The sequence below is a fragment of the Pteropus medius genome, unplaced genomic scaffold (genome assembly GCF_902729225.1).
Source record: "Pteropus medius unplaced genomic scaffold, Ma_sr-lr_union100, whole genome shotgun sequence".
Classification (NCBI taxonomy): Eukaryota; Metazoa; Chordata; class Mammalia; order Chiroptera; family Pteropodidae; genus Pteropus; species Pteropus medius.
In genome coordinates this window covers 18,930,130-18,943,768 of record NW_024349801.1, presented here as the reverse complement: position 1 = coordinate 18,943,768, position 13,639 = coordinate 18,930,130, and positions in this window count along the sequence as shown.

Genomic DNA, 13,639 nt, shown 5'->3' with positions numbered 1-13,639 from the left:
CCCCTCAAGACTGCCTCTTACTGCAGGGAACAGTGAGATTCAGGTAACTGGAATGGGTAGAAAACTTAACATGGAAACCAGTGCCCTAACCTTGCTATGAATGGGCCGAGTACCACAGTTGACGGGGTGGTTTAGAAATATGGGAGGGACAGTTAGTTTTTCTTCAGAGTTCTCAGTTATTTTACTTTACCCTCCAAACCCTCTGGACAACTTAGTCCTAGATTCCCAGAAGCAGGTGGGGAGAGATTTTAATCACTCCCTTGTCACTGAAACCTGGCTTCCCAAATACTAAGGATATTTGGGCAGGCACCAGTTTTAGGTCTCCTCTGAGGTCAGAGTTCACATGTCTTGGATCTTCCCATGTGAAAGCCCTCCCACTCCCACATTCCTCTCACCTTCACCATCCTCTGTGACAGGTTAGTTCTTACTCTTGTTCATCTGGAACCTTGCTTTCCCCAGGCAGGTTAGGTGTTCCTGCAGGTCACTATCTGATGCCTTACTTCCTCTGCTATAACCCTTGTCACAACTTATTGAAATTGCCTGTTTCATTGGCTTCCGTGTTTGACTGTCAGCTTAAGCACATAGTGGATACATAATGTTGTTGAATGAAATGCAAGTAACAGATTGTTAAGGCGCCCCCAGACCCCAGTTCTTTAAGAAACTTCCCTCGCCTTTCCTTACTTTCTAAGTCTGCAGGGTTTTATTTCAAAATTAATCTGTCTATCCCCACTCTATCCCCAAGTCTTCATCCTACCTCTTGAGCAGAGTCTTCTTCAGTTTTCACAAAGGTGCAGGTATGGAAAGAGCCCTAGACTTGATTTCTCTTGTTTGAACTCTGCCATAACTAGCTCTGTGGTCTTAAAGGCCCCCAGCCTCTCTGGGTCTCAGATCAGAGCCATAGATACTTTTAGGAGCCACAAAATGAAAAGAAAGGAAAATAAGAACTTTTAGGTTAAAGAAAGTGTTATACAACAGTTTTTTGGTCTGTATACCAATACAGTCCTTGACAAAATTGAACTTTTCCCACGCACTGTAATCCTGGAAAATAGTAAGAGTTAAAGAATCTTCCTGCTTCTTTGTATCCTTGAAATGGTTTGCTACAAGGAATCATCTTAACCCAGATGACTTACATAAGACTTATTGATGAGAATTACCTTGTTTATCTCTGACTAAGTTAGACACAGACTCTCCAAATTCCTGTTTTTTAAATATTATTTCTGTCTGTAAAATGGAGAAGTTGAATTAGGTAGAAAGAAATCTTTTGGCTGCAAAACCGATGAAATCTTTTGGCTCAAGAAATCTTTTGGCTGCAAAACTGATGAATTCAGAAACAGAATTTCAAGACAACAACAACAACAACAACAACAACAACAAAAGTCAGACCCTATAGATTTCAACATGAAGAGTGAGCTGGTAGCTGAGAGCCAAACTGGGCACTTGCAGGTGTTTTGTTTGGCTAGCCTGGTATTGTTGTTGTTATTTTTAAATTTACTTCGAATATCACAGGCCTCAACACACTCTACAGTCTTCACCATTTATATTACCTGTTTGGCCACTGAAGATTTTTAAGTTTGTGTCCCTGAAATACTTTTGTGCTCTTGAGAAACTGCCTTGAATTACAACAATACCTCCTCCCTTTCCTCTCACCACGTCCATAGGGATAGAGTGATTTCTGTTAATCTCTATACAGTATGATTCAAGTATTTGAACAAAAGACAAATATTTCATTTATAGTTGAAATGTGTTTCTTTGGTGATAAGATGCTATCCAGTGCAACCCACTCTCCTCTTTAAGCACTGAAAGCTTTTTACCAGATAAAAATCTTTGGAGGGTGTGTGTAATTTAACTTCAAATCAGAATAGATTCTCTAACATTATAATATAAAAATGAATGGAAATAATGCATAAAGAAATTAAGTTGGTCAATTCTGTGATAATAAAAAATAACTTGTGATGGTTTTAATACATGTCCAAAAATTTTATAGAGCCTAAAATTCAGTAGAGCCTAATTTCCCTTCCTTTCAGTGTAGGCTATACATTGTGACTGGCTTCTAGCAAATAAATTGTGGTAGAAACGATGGAGAGTAACTATCACATGTACATCATAAAATGACATTGTAACTTCCATCTTATTCTTACTTTCCTGGATCACTCTCTCTGGAAGAAGCCAACTAACATGTTAGGGCATTTGAGTAGTTTTACAGAGAGGTCTATGTGGTTAGGAAGTGAAACCTCCTGCCTAGCCATCAAGGAACTGAGGTTGCCTCATGTCAAGATATACCATCATGGAAATGGATTCCCTAGTCCAAGCTGAGATGTTAACTGCAACCTCGTGAAAGCCTCTGTACGAGAACCACACAGTTCAGCCACTCTTGAATCTCTAATTCACAGATATTCTGCAATAATAAATGTTTGTGGTTTTTAAGCCACTAAGTTTTGCAGTGATTTGTTACACAGCAAAAGAAAAGTAATACGAAACTTATTCAAGAACCTTTGCTGGTGATGACATGCTAAAGATGATAATACTAATGATATCAGGCATTTTTAGAGTTGTCTACATTACAGTGTTTTATTTATCTTCCATAACCCTTTTGATGACCCGAACTATATGGACATTTATTATTAATTACCCAGTCTTTGCCCCGTTTCCTCACACTCCTAACGAGGTAAAATTATGTCTTCCTAGAGAAGCTGCAAAACAGTACCATTGCTTACTGTTTGCTACTCCATTATACACAGGACATGAGTACATGTTCTAGGTTGTGCCAATCAGATACATAGCCCCTGACAAACTACATCCTGGTGAAGGAGGAGGCAGCACTACAGCCACATCTGGTTTCCAGAGGCAGCAGTGTAATGCTTCAAGCAGCTGCATTCAACCACTAGCATCAGAGGTATCAGTGTCTGTGCTCAGTACTGGTGGCAACGATGCCTCCACAGTACCAATGCTGCAGTACGATTTTGGACTTTGTCATGAATGCATGACATCCAAACTTAGTTTTCTATTTTTTTCAAGAAATCCAATATCCTTTTATAAAATTCTTTTGTGTTTATATTAGCAAGTATTGCTTTCTTTTCCACACAATTAAAACCTTGACTGCTACAGGCAGATACTAACTATATTTTACAGATGAGAACATTGAGGACCAAAGTTGTTAAATGATGTCATTAGATATAAGTAATAGAAATGGAATACATAAATTAGTACAGATTGAGCTAAGCAATCAAACATTTAAATTTAGCATGTGAAAGATAAAGGGTTTATATATTTTAAAAACCTAATTATATTTTTCTTTAAACCAGATGAAATTCTGATTCTCTGCTCTGACTAAATATTAAGTGCCAACATTACAGCTTCTAACTCCTTACTGCTTCAGAATGAGCCATGATCTTCCAAGCTTTCTTGATATTGCATAGGTTCTTCTTCCTGCAAATACTTTTCTTTGTTACTGCCTCCCACCCATTTTAATCAATTTACCTCTTCTTACTTCAAAATTCAGATTTAGTGATGATTTCTCTTTCTAGCCTCTTCTGAGCTTTCAAGAATTATTCTCAATCTCTCCTCATGCTCTCCCAGGATTCTGTTTCTACTCATGATAAAATACTTACTAAGCTTATTTACCTCTCTGAACAACCACACCCCATCCCGACAAAAGAAACAGAAAGATTCCAGATTCTGCCCAACCAATGGAGCATTCCTGAAAACTAAGGGACTAGGACAAAGTTTACTTATTGATCAAGGACTCCTGTGCTTTAATTTCTGACACCTAGGTATATAATGCCATGCAGTATACTGGAGACATTTTCTCAAAAGAAAATTGAATGATTCTAGAAAAAGCCTGCAAGAAAATGAAATTTGCTAGTTTTTCAAATAAATGAGTGAGTACTCATCTGACTGTGAAGGTCACTACTTGACGAGGCCAGCTCTTATACAGCGTCCCTCAAATTTTAGTACCTCACTTTTACATTTTAATAAGAAACAAAGGATCACCAGAATTATGTGGAAACTTTCAACATGAAAGACATTAAAACATATCAATTAGAAAAGGGAAAAGAAGAAACACAATTCAGGGAGCAGAAGAAAATTTCAAATAAGAAATTCATATTCTTAGAAGCTGAATCTATGAAACAAGATTAAGGCACTAAGTGTTTTAAAAAAGAAATAAATAGAGAATGAATATGTTCTTTTGAATTAAAAGAATGCTAAAAATGTATATATTTCAATAGAAAGATTAAAAAATTAGGTTTAGGCAATCTGTCTGAAAGTAAAAAGGAAAGATGTTGGTAGTGGGAAAGAAAAGCAAACTAAAAGATCAAACCAGGAGTTTCAACACCTTACCAGTTATTCCCCTATGAGTGAACAGAGAAAAAAGTAGAATGAGGATGACTAATTAAAAAATAAAATCTATAGGAAAAAAGAAAGGACATAAATTTTTAGATAGAAAGCACCTACTGAGTATGCCTAGGGAAGTAATAATAATAAACACTTGTGTGCAAATGTTTATTGCAGCTTTATATATAACCAGAAATAACTCAAATGTCCTTCAACTGGTAAATATACAAACTTTTATGCACCAAGGGAAAGACTCAATATTGTAAAAGTTTTCCTCAAACTAATCTATAAAATTGATGTAGTCCCGATCAAAACTTCATAAGAAGTTTTTATACAAGTTGACAAACTGATTCTAACATTATACGAAAAGGCAAAGGAACTAGAATTGTCAACTATTTTGAAAAAGAAGAACAAATTTGGAGGACTCACATTCTCTGATTTCAAACTACAGTAACATACTACATTACAGGGATAGTGGTGAAAGAATGGCCATATAGCTTATTGAAATAAAATGGAGTCCAGAAACAGACTCACACGTAGATAGTTAATTGTTGTTGTTGTTGTTGTTTTAAGATGCAAAGGCGATTGAATGGAGAAAGGATAATCTTTTCAACAAATGGAGCTTGTACTATTGTCATCCATATGTTAAATGAATAATTAATGAACTTTAACCCATGACTTGCATCTTATACAAAAATTAAATCATTGATCTAAATGTAAAACATAAAACTATAAATCTTGAAGAAAATATACGGGAAAAATTGTTGTGATCTTGGGTTAGGCAAAGGTTTCTAGATGTGACATCAAAAAAGTATGATCCATAAAAGAAAAAAAATGAAAAACAAGATGACATCAAAATTAAGAACTTCTGGGTCTACAAAAAGTGCTTTTAAGAGAAAGTATTTAAAAAGCCACAGACTAGGAGAATTTTTTTCAAATTATATATCTGATAAAGGACTTGTACCCAGAATATAAAATGAACTTTCCAAACTCAGTAATAAGTAAACTAACAACTGATTTAAAAAATGCCAAAATATTTGGTCATTTCACCAAAAAAAAATTACAGCTAGAAAATGAACATATAAAACACATGTCAACATCAATTAGTTATTAAAGAACTGAAAATTAAGCCACTGTGGGATATCACTAAACCACTGTTTAAATGCCTAAAATTAAAAACAAAACAAAACAACAACAACAACAAAAATCCTGACATTGACAAATGCCAGTGAAGATGCAGAGAATCGGAAATTCTCATATATTGCTGAAGGGATTGGAAAATGGTTCAGACACTTTGGAAAAACGCTTTAGCATATACTTGCTTTGTGCTCTAACAAACCTACTCCCTGGCATTTACCCAAGATAAGTGAAAATTTATGTTCACACAGAATCCTGTACAAAAATGATTACGGAAACAACTCAAATGTCCTTCAGCTAGCAAATATACAAACTGTTATATCCTTATATTAGAATACCAGCAATGTACTCAGCAATAAAAGAGAATGAGGGTGGCTCTTATGATAGGATTCAGTTCCTACAGCAGCGATGAGAATTTTGCTGACTGTGCCCAATAGCGATGGCATTCACATCTCCACAGAACAATTCCAAACCATTAGTTGTTGCCTTTATACTTTGATAAATCAATGTTCTGCTGAAACTTCTAGAGTGGGTTTTTGTCATTTACAACTTAAACCAGAAGTGGTTAAGAATTTAGCATTTACTGTTGACACTTCACATACATTCTTTCACCAGATTGTAATCCCCTAAAATCAATACTGTGTAATATGAAAACTATGAAAATACCTGACAATGACAAAGACTTGTAGAGACTGAAAAATTGTCCCTCAGTCATTGGGGAGGGAAGTATGGGACTTTCATTTTTTATGTTACTTAGCTAAAGCCCTACCTATTAAATTATAGAATTTTAAACATCAAGTCAACACATTTTAGCTAGAGTAATGGAAGCCTTAAGAAGTTAAGGGAATGAGGACCTTTTGCAAAATTCCTTGTGGTCACTCTTAACAGAGTTTCTTCTTCTGTTTTGTGCATTGTAATGTATGTGACACTGAAAATTATGGTAGTTATGTGTATATGTTTATCTAAAAGTAGAGTTTTCAGTTGCTTAAAATGTACATGTTGCTTGAGTGAAAAATAAACCTTCATTGTCTTCTGTCTCAGGGGGGAAGAGGAGAAGTTAGGGGATTCACTAAAGATTGTGCATTATGTTATGACAGAACTGGGCTAAAATATCAACGTTTCAGCCCAATGATCTTCTCACCACCCCACATCATCTTTGTGAAGATTTAAATCATGCTAGTAACTTCTTTCTCATTACTCAAGTCAAGGACTTAAAGTTTTTATAAACACATTATTTGGAAAAAAATTGAGAATTTAATGTTTTTATAAATACATATTTGGAAAAACATTTTGGCTGAAAAATGAAAATTGAATAGATAATCAGTTTTGTGTGTGTGTGTGTGTGTTCGTGTGTGTGTGTGTGCGTGTTCTTTTCTGAACTGGCAATGAGATTGAAGATCCTTGGGTGACTTTTAAAGAAGTTGTAAGTCTGCGAACCTGGAGCTTAAAAAATGATGACAGATTCTTGATTATAGCAGTGCCATTGAGCAGACCTATAATATAATATTTTAGGTGAAAAGTAACAGTTAGACAGGTTATTTTTCCTAGCATTTGATTTCAAGGTCAAATATATTTCTTCGTGTTTTGTAAGTGTTTACATTGAAAACAAAATTAGAAAAGACAAGTAACCAATTTTAATTCTGTATCTTAGAAAAGGTAGATATTGAAGCAATTTGAAGTTGTTACTACAACAGTGACCAAACCTAGTTATTTTTCATGCTCTAAATGCTTCATGTAAGGAGCACAGGAATTACCTGAGACAATGTTATAGAATGAATAATGACCAAGATGCAGTTTGGATTTTGCAGTCTCCTTGTGAATTCTGCTCAGCTATCTATATAAATGATTGCAACATTGTGTACTTAATCATCAGCAAATAGGAGTTTCCAGAAGAAAAACTATCCCATAGATTTTAGCACACTCTGTCATGAAGGGATGGTTAATTCCCAGAACTTAATTATATTAACATCCGAGAAGGGGTCAAGGAACAGAGTAGTCTATAGTTAGTATCCTAGTACTATATGTGTATTCTGAGAAAAATCAGTCACAAACTAGGACTAAACTCCCAATTTAAAACAGCAACAATGCCTAACATTTTGATAGTGCTTCTTCAACAAACTTTTGTACATATAATTTCAACTATAAAAATGAAAAGAGAAGATGCACAAATAACAGAGAAAGGACCTTACGTAGAAATCATTTGCTCTTGACTTTGCATTGCTTTTTAACAATTCTGCATGTTATTTTGAGGTGAACCATAATTGTAATCCAAAGCAATTGTTTTCTATGGATTATCTTCCATGTCGTGGTTCCTTTAACTAAATCCAGCTTATTCCACAGATAATATAAACCACTTCAGTTCTCAACTTTTCATTCTCAAAAATAATTTATATCACTTCCCATTTGTCCATTCTCATCTGCTAATCATTCTTTCATGTTCTCTGGTTCTTCATTTACTCTACTTCTACCTCACTTCCTGTTTGGTTTTAAGTTAATATTCCTATTATTTACCTCTCTATTTTATCATTACAGCCCATATTTTTTCCTTTATGATATATATTAAAATTGTGATTATATATTCATTTTCTTATTTATTTGTTTCTCCCACTGGATTATTACAAGCACCATGATGGTACTGGCCAAATCCACTTCTTTCACCACTATACATTCAGTGATCACTAGAGTTCTTAGCACATCATAGGTGCCTAATGAAATTTGTGAAATAATGAAATTTGTGAAATATTAAATTGAATAATTAAATTTATATTACCAGTTAACTACTTGTAAAATAATATTAAATTTAGAACCTGTCAGATCATAAAAACAAATCTCAAACGAATTAAAGATTTAGAATTAAAAAAAAAAAACAATTAAACTACAAAATTTCCTGAGTTAGATATCAGTAAATGTTTTAAAATGTTGATCTGATAAAGAGCTTTTCTTTGTCATATTTCTTCCTTCATCCCTTCTACTTTTGCATCTCTTCCTCCTCATCTTTCTTCTCTTGCTGCTTTTTCTATTTTTAGAATGAAAACATAAAAGCAAACACATTTCTTATCTTTAAAAAATACAAAAAGATTATAAGGAAATGAAAGGCCATTCATATCCCATCTACCCATTCACTTCTCCACCCTACACAAACCATGACAATCTTCATTTTTCATTTGAGAAGGATATTCTGTGTGGGTCAGAAGTTGGAATCATCTAGGAAAATAATGGTAAAGTTTACTGTGTATAATTAAAAATGATCTACACATCAAATCCATTAGAAACAAAGTTAAAAGGCAAATGACAAAGTTTGAAAAATACTTTCAAGTCATGTTAAAACCACATGATTTGTGGTGGATAAAAGATGACAACACCTTCTTTGTCATTCCTCCATTGAGAGATAGTTTATTTTCCATACTCTTGAGTCTGTGACTGCTTAACTAACAAAAAGAGGCAGAAGCGACAGTGTGCCAGTTTGAGCCTGAGCCTGAAGAAGGTCCAATAGCTAGCTTTCATTTGTGTACTTTGGGGAGCTGCCATGCAAGAAGTCCAGCTTTGCTTGAGAAAGCATGTGAAGGGACCACATGGAGAAGCCATGTGGAAAGGAGAGGTCCTGAGACCTAATGCTACATGAAGAGGGAAAGATGGCAAGGAATCTGAGTGACTCCAGCCTTAGATGACATCTGATGGCATCCTTGTGAGAAATCCTAAGCAAAACCAGTAGGAGATCTGCCCTGCTGAGCCCAGTCAACCCCAGAACTGGTGACATAATAAAATGATTGACATTTAAGGCAGCAATTGAGAACTGAAATGGAATAGGTAGCCGTCTTAGTCTATTTGGGCTCCCATAAAAAAAATATCGTAGGCTGGGTGGCTTATAACCAATAAATATTTATTTCTCACAGTTCTGGAGGCTGGGAGATCCAAGATCATGGTGCCAGCAAATTCAATGTTACGTGGGGGTCTTCCTTCTGGTTCATAAACTGTGTCTTCTAGCTGTTACCTCAAATGGTGGAAAGGGTTAGGGAGCTCTGTGGGGTTTCTATTTTTATAAGAACACTAATCCCACTTGGGAGTGATCTACTCTTATGATTTAATCACCTCCCCAAAGCCATTGATTTGGCCATTAGTTTTCAATATACGTATCGGGGTGCAGGGTGGTATAGAAGCATTCAGTTCATAGAAGTAGCTAAAAGTGTTGCTGTAATGAAAAACCTAAAACATGTGACATTGTTCTTAGGACTAAATTGAAGACCTGGAAGGACCTCAAGGAGATGGTAAAAGTTGTTTTCATCATTAACTGAATTGTATCCCTAAGACATAACACAGTGTTCAGAAAATGGTATAGATGCTAAATAAATGTCTAATCAATAAACAAATGAGGTCTTATAAATAAGTAAAATAAATACCCCAATTTAAAAATGGGCAAATAAAATAGACATTTACTCAGAACACAAATATCCAGTAGATGTATAAAAACTTGCTCAATTCCACTAATAGTCAAATATGCAAATTAAAATGGTATTCTGGATGGGTGTTTGTTTTGCCTATCAAACTGACCAAAATAAAATAGAATGATACTAGGAAGGCATGCACTCTTATATTTGTTTGTGTGAATGAACATTGCTAAAATGTTTTGGAGGACATTTAATAATATGTACTAAATGTCTCAAAAATGCATATGACTTTTGACCCAATGAATTATTTTTTAAAAGTTTTCCTGAGGGAGTAATTAAGAATTATACAAAGTTTTAGCCGTAAAGATGATTTCAATGCAGCATTTTTTTAAAAATTATAATAAATGTTTGTGATTGACTCTAGGATATAAATTAAGTTGTAGTATAGCAAAAATGATGCTGCAAAGTTATATTTATGGGCTTGAAAAGATGTTCATGATATATTTCTGAGTAAAAAAGATAACATGATGTGTTTAATTGATCCCATTTTATTAAATTATATAAATATAATCTAGAATATATTATACATTACACATATATAAACTTAAACTTTGTTCATATATATGAAATATTTCATATCTTATATGTGTAAAAAGTCTGAGAAAGCATTCTAGGAAGTGTTAGCAGGTAAATTGCATAGTGCGAGTGAGCTGGAACTTCAAGTAAGTACCAGATCATTCAGGGACTTTAATTTCTAATAGAAATTTGGCTATCTTCCCTACAGCAGCATTGTAAGATTTTAAAGGAGAGTAACAATAAAATCTTATTGCTGTGTGGAATATTTTGGAGGTGAGCAACCTGTCACACAGTAATTATCTGGACCCCAGAGCAAGACAATCTGGAACTGAATTCAAGCTCCCCTACTTATAAGTTGTGTAACCTTGGGCAAGTTATTCAATCCTTTGGGCCCCAGGTTTCCTATTCTATAAAATGGTGATGAATATAGTACTTACCTCCCAGAAAAGTTATGAGGATTAGGTAATGCAGTGTAAATATAAATGTTCAAAGTAAGACCTAACACATACTAAGCTCTATATGTTATTGTAATTTCCCTTTTAAAAATAAAGAGGCTCTCAAGGGTTAAGTAACTTGCTCAAAGCTGTACACCTATAATTTTACAGTGCTGGTGTAGCTTCAGTTGATGATGAAGTGGAATGATCACATGTTCCCTGGGTTATAGTATGGCACATCACTTCACCGATTGATATCCCAAAGGAAGAACAACTAACTATCGAAGAAGTGATAATAAATCATGATGGTACTTGCAAATACATACATCTGATTCCAAGTACAGAAAGATATGTAAAACATGAGTGAAGTTCTATTATTTTTTTTTGAGATGACTGTTAAAATTATATATTTTTCATCAAGATAAAAACTAAGCAAAAAGACAAAATATTCTATATCCTGGTGGGTTTTACATAGTCTATATGATTAGCTCCTTTCAATGCAATGCCTCTGCTCCGAAGTGAAGGGAGGGTAGATAGATTTTAAATGGGTGGAAAGAAGATGGTGATGTACACTCCTCCTCTGGGATTTAAACTCACAGCTGCCTAACTCAAATTTATACTTAGTCCATTGATTTCCAGGCTTTCACCTCTATTAAAATACATCACTGAGGTCAATTTCAGACTCTTGAAATAACATCAGTGAGAAGCTCAAATCTCCTTTGGTCACCACAGAGTGACTGCCTAGAGTGGTTTATTAACAGGTCTGGCTGTTGACAAACTTGTTAAGTGGAAGAAGTTGGTGTAGTCTTACCCTTTGGGATCTTTTCATCCAGTTTAGTTATTACGGCTCACACGTCAAGTTGTTTTCCCCTTGAGAGCACACTGTTTCTAACTTTTCCCCTTCTAAATCCCATTTCATCAGAAGGCATAGAGACCTAAATTCATCTCATTAATATGTGCTGATAGGCCGGTGGTGCTGATGGATTATCTCATTTTGTTGTACATTAAAATACAACAATCAAGAAATGTTTAGGTTTTTAATATTCACTCAACAAATATTTAGTAAACATCTGTTATATTTTAGGTGCTAGAAAAAGGCAATGGACAGTCCTTAAGACCTTACTTCTGTCTTATAAACTAAGATACGTCTTTTCAAATGGATAGTGTGAAAGTTTAGGAAGAATTTCTCTCCAGTCAGCCTCCTGGTTCTAGTGCCCCTTCTGTACTTCTCTGGTATTCTTCTCTCTCTCTCTTTATCTTCATTTTTGTTACTTAGTCCCCATTTTGTGTCATAGGAAAGGCCAGAGATATCAAAGTTTTTTGTATTCCATAGCAGTGAATGAAGACATTGTTAGCTGGTGCACTAATTGATCACTGTGCTTATTGCCTTTATGTCTCTTCCTTAGAGGGAAATATTCCCAAAACTTTATCAACATCTTTCTAATTTTAGGCTATTTTTTTTTTATTGATTAGTCATTCTCTTCTCATTTCCAGATAACAAATAAAGACATTAATTGAATCTCTCAAGGATCTAGTGCGTGTGCAAGAGTCTAAAAAACCATGCTTTAATCCAGATTAAGAATCTATTGATGAAATTTCAGATATCCTAGCAGGGCCTAAATAATGAGAAAGATTCACATTCAGAAAAGGAATGCAATTGACTAAACCTAATACCTCTCTTGGAAACAAATAAAAGTGATGGTTGTAAAAAAACTTGTCAAGTTAAGAAGCCTCTGATTCTTTTTCGGGATGATGGAACAGTAAAGACTGGAAACATCATCAAGCAGTAGTTCTCCAGTGAGGGCATTTTTGGTGATGACAGTACATGGAGTTGTTCCTGGCATTTAGTGCCAGGGTCTCAGAACAACCACAGTGTAGCAGTTACCTGATAAACAGCACTATTAGGTCATTCCTTTGCGAAGGGGAAGGAAATACAACATAGAATCTTTTCCCTAAAGTCATTTGTCTGGCCAGTGCCATATTTGGAGCCAGAACTTGGAACTTCATTTCAGGATTTTTTTCTACTGAACCCACTATTGTACATAAATTCTCCTTATACAGCCAAAGGAAAATTGCCCCATTCAAAGGAGTTTATTTAGGGTGTGATATTCTCATCCTCTTCAGATGTTATTTCTTACATTCTAAACCCTTCTTTGGGTGTGATTTTATTGACATTTCTAAAGCTTCATAAGAAAATTAGACTCATTTTTCTACAGTTGTAACTTTTTTTGGTGGGGGAGGAGTTATGTTATCTATCCCTCAAAAATGCTTTCTTGATCATTTATTTTCTACTTAATTTAAATAACTTTTGACCACTTTAGAAAACCAAACCTATCTTCAAATGTATAAAACATGCTGTTTTTGAAAGCACCGAAAGGAACGAATATGTAGTTCTCATTCAATAATATAATATTCACTACAATTGTATCATGTGCCAGGTGTTGTGATAGGTTCTGTGGGTGCAGGAGATATAATGTTAAAAGAAAAAAACAAATCATGATCCTTTCCTCAGACACCTGAAAAAGTGAGTTTAATATAGTGGTCATAGTGATATGATAGGATGCTATATGATTGTAGCGAAAAGGCAGTTAACTCCAATGTGAGTAGTCAGGCCTTCTGGAGGGATGATATCCCAGTTGAGAATTGAAGGATAGCAGGTGATAGACAAATGGTAATGAAAAGGGGTTTGGTAAGAAGAATAGGAGATGGAGATCTAGATAGAAAGGACAGCATCTGCAAAGTGTGGGTTACACAAGGAAATGTGTTGCAGTTGTG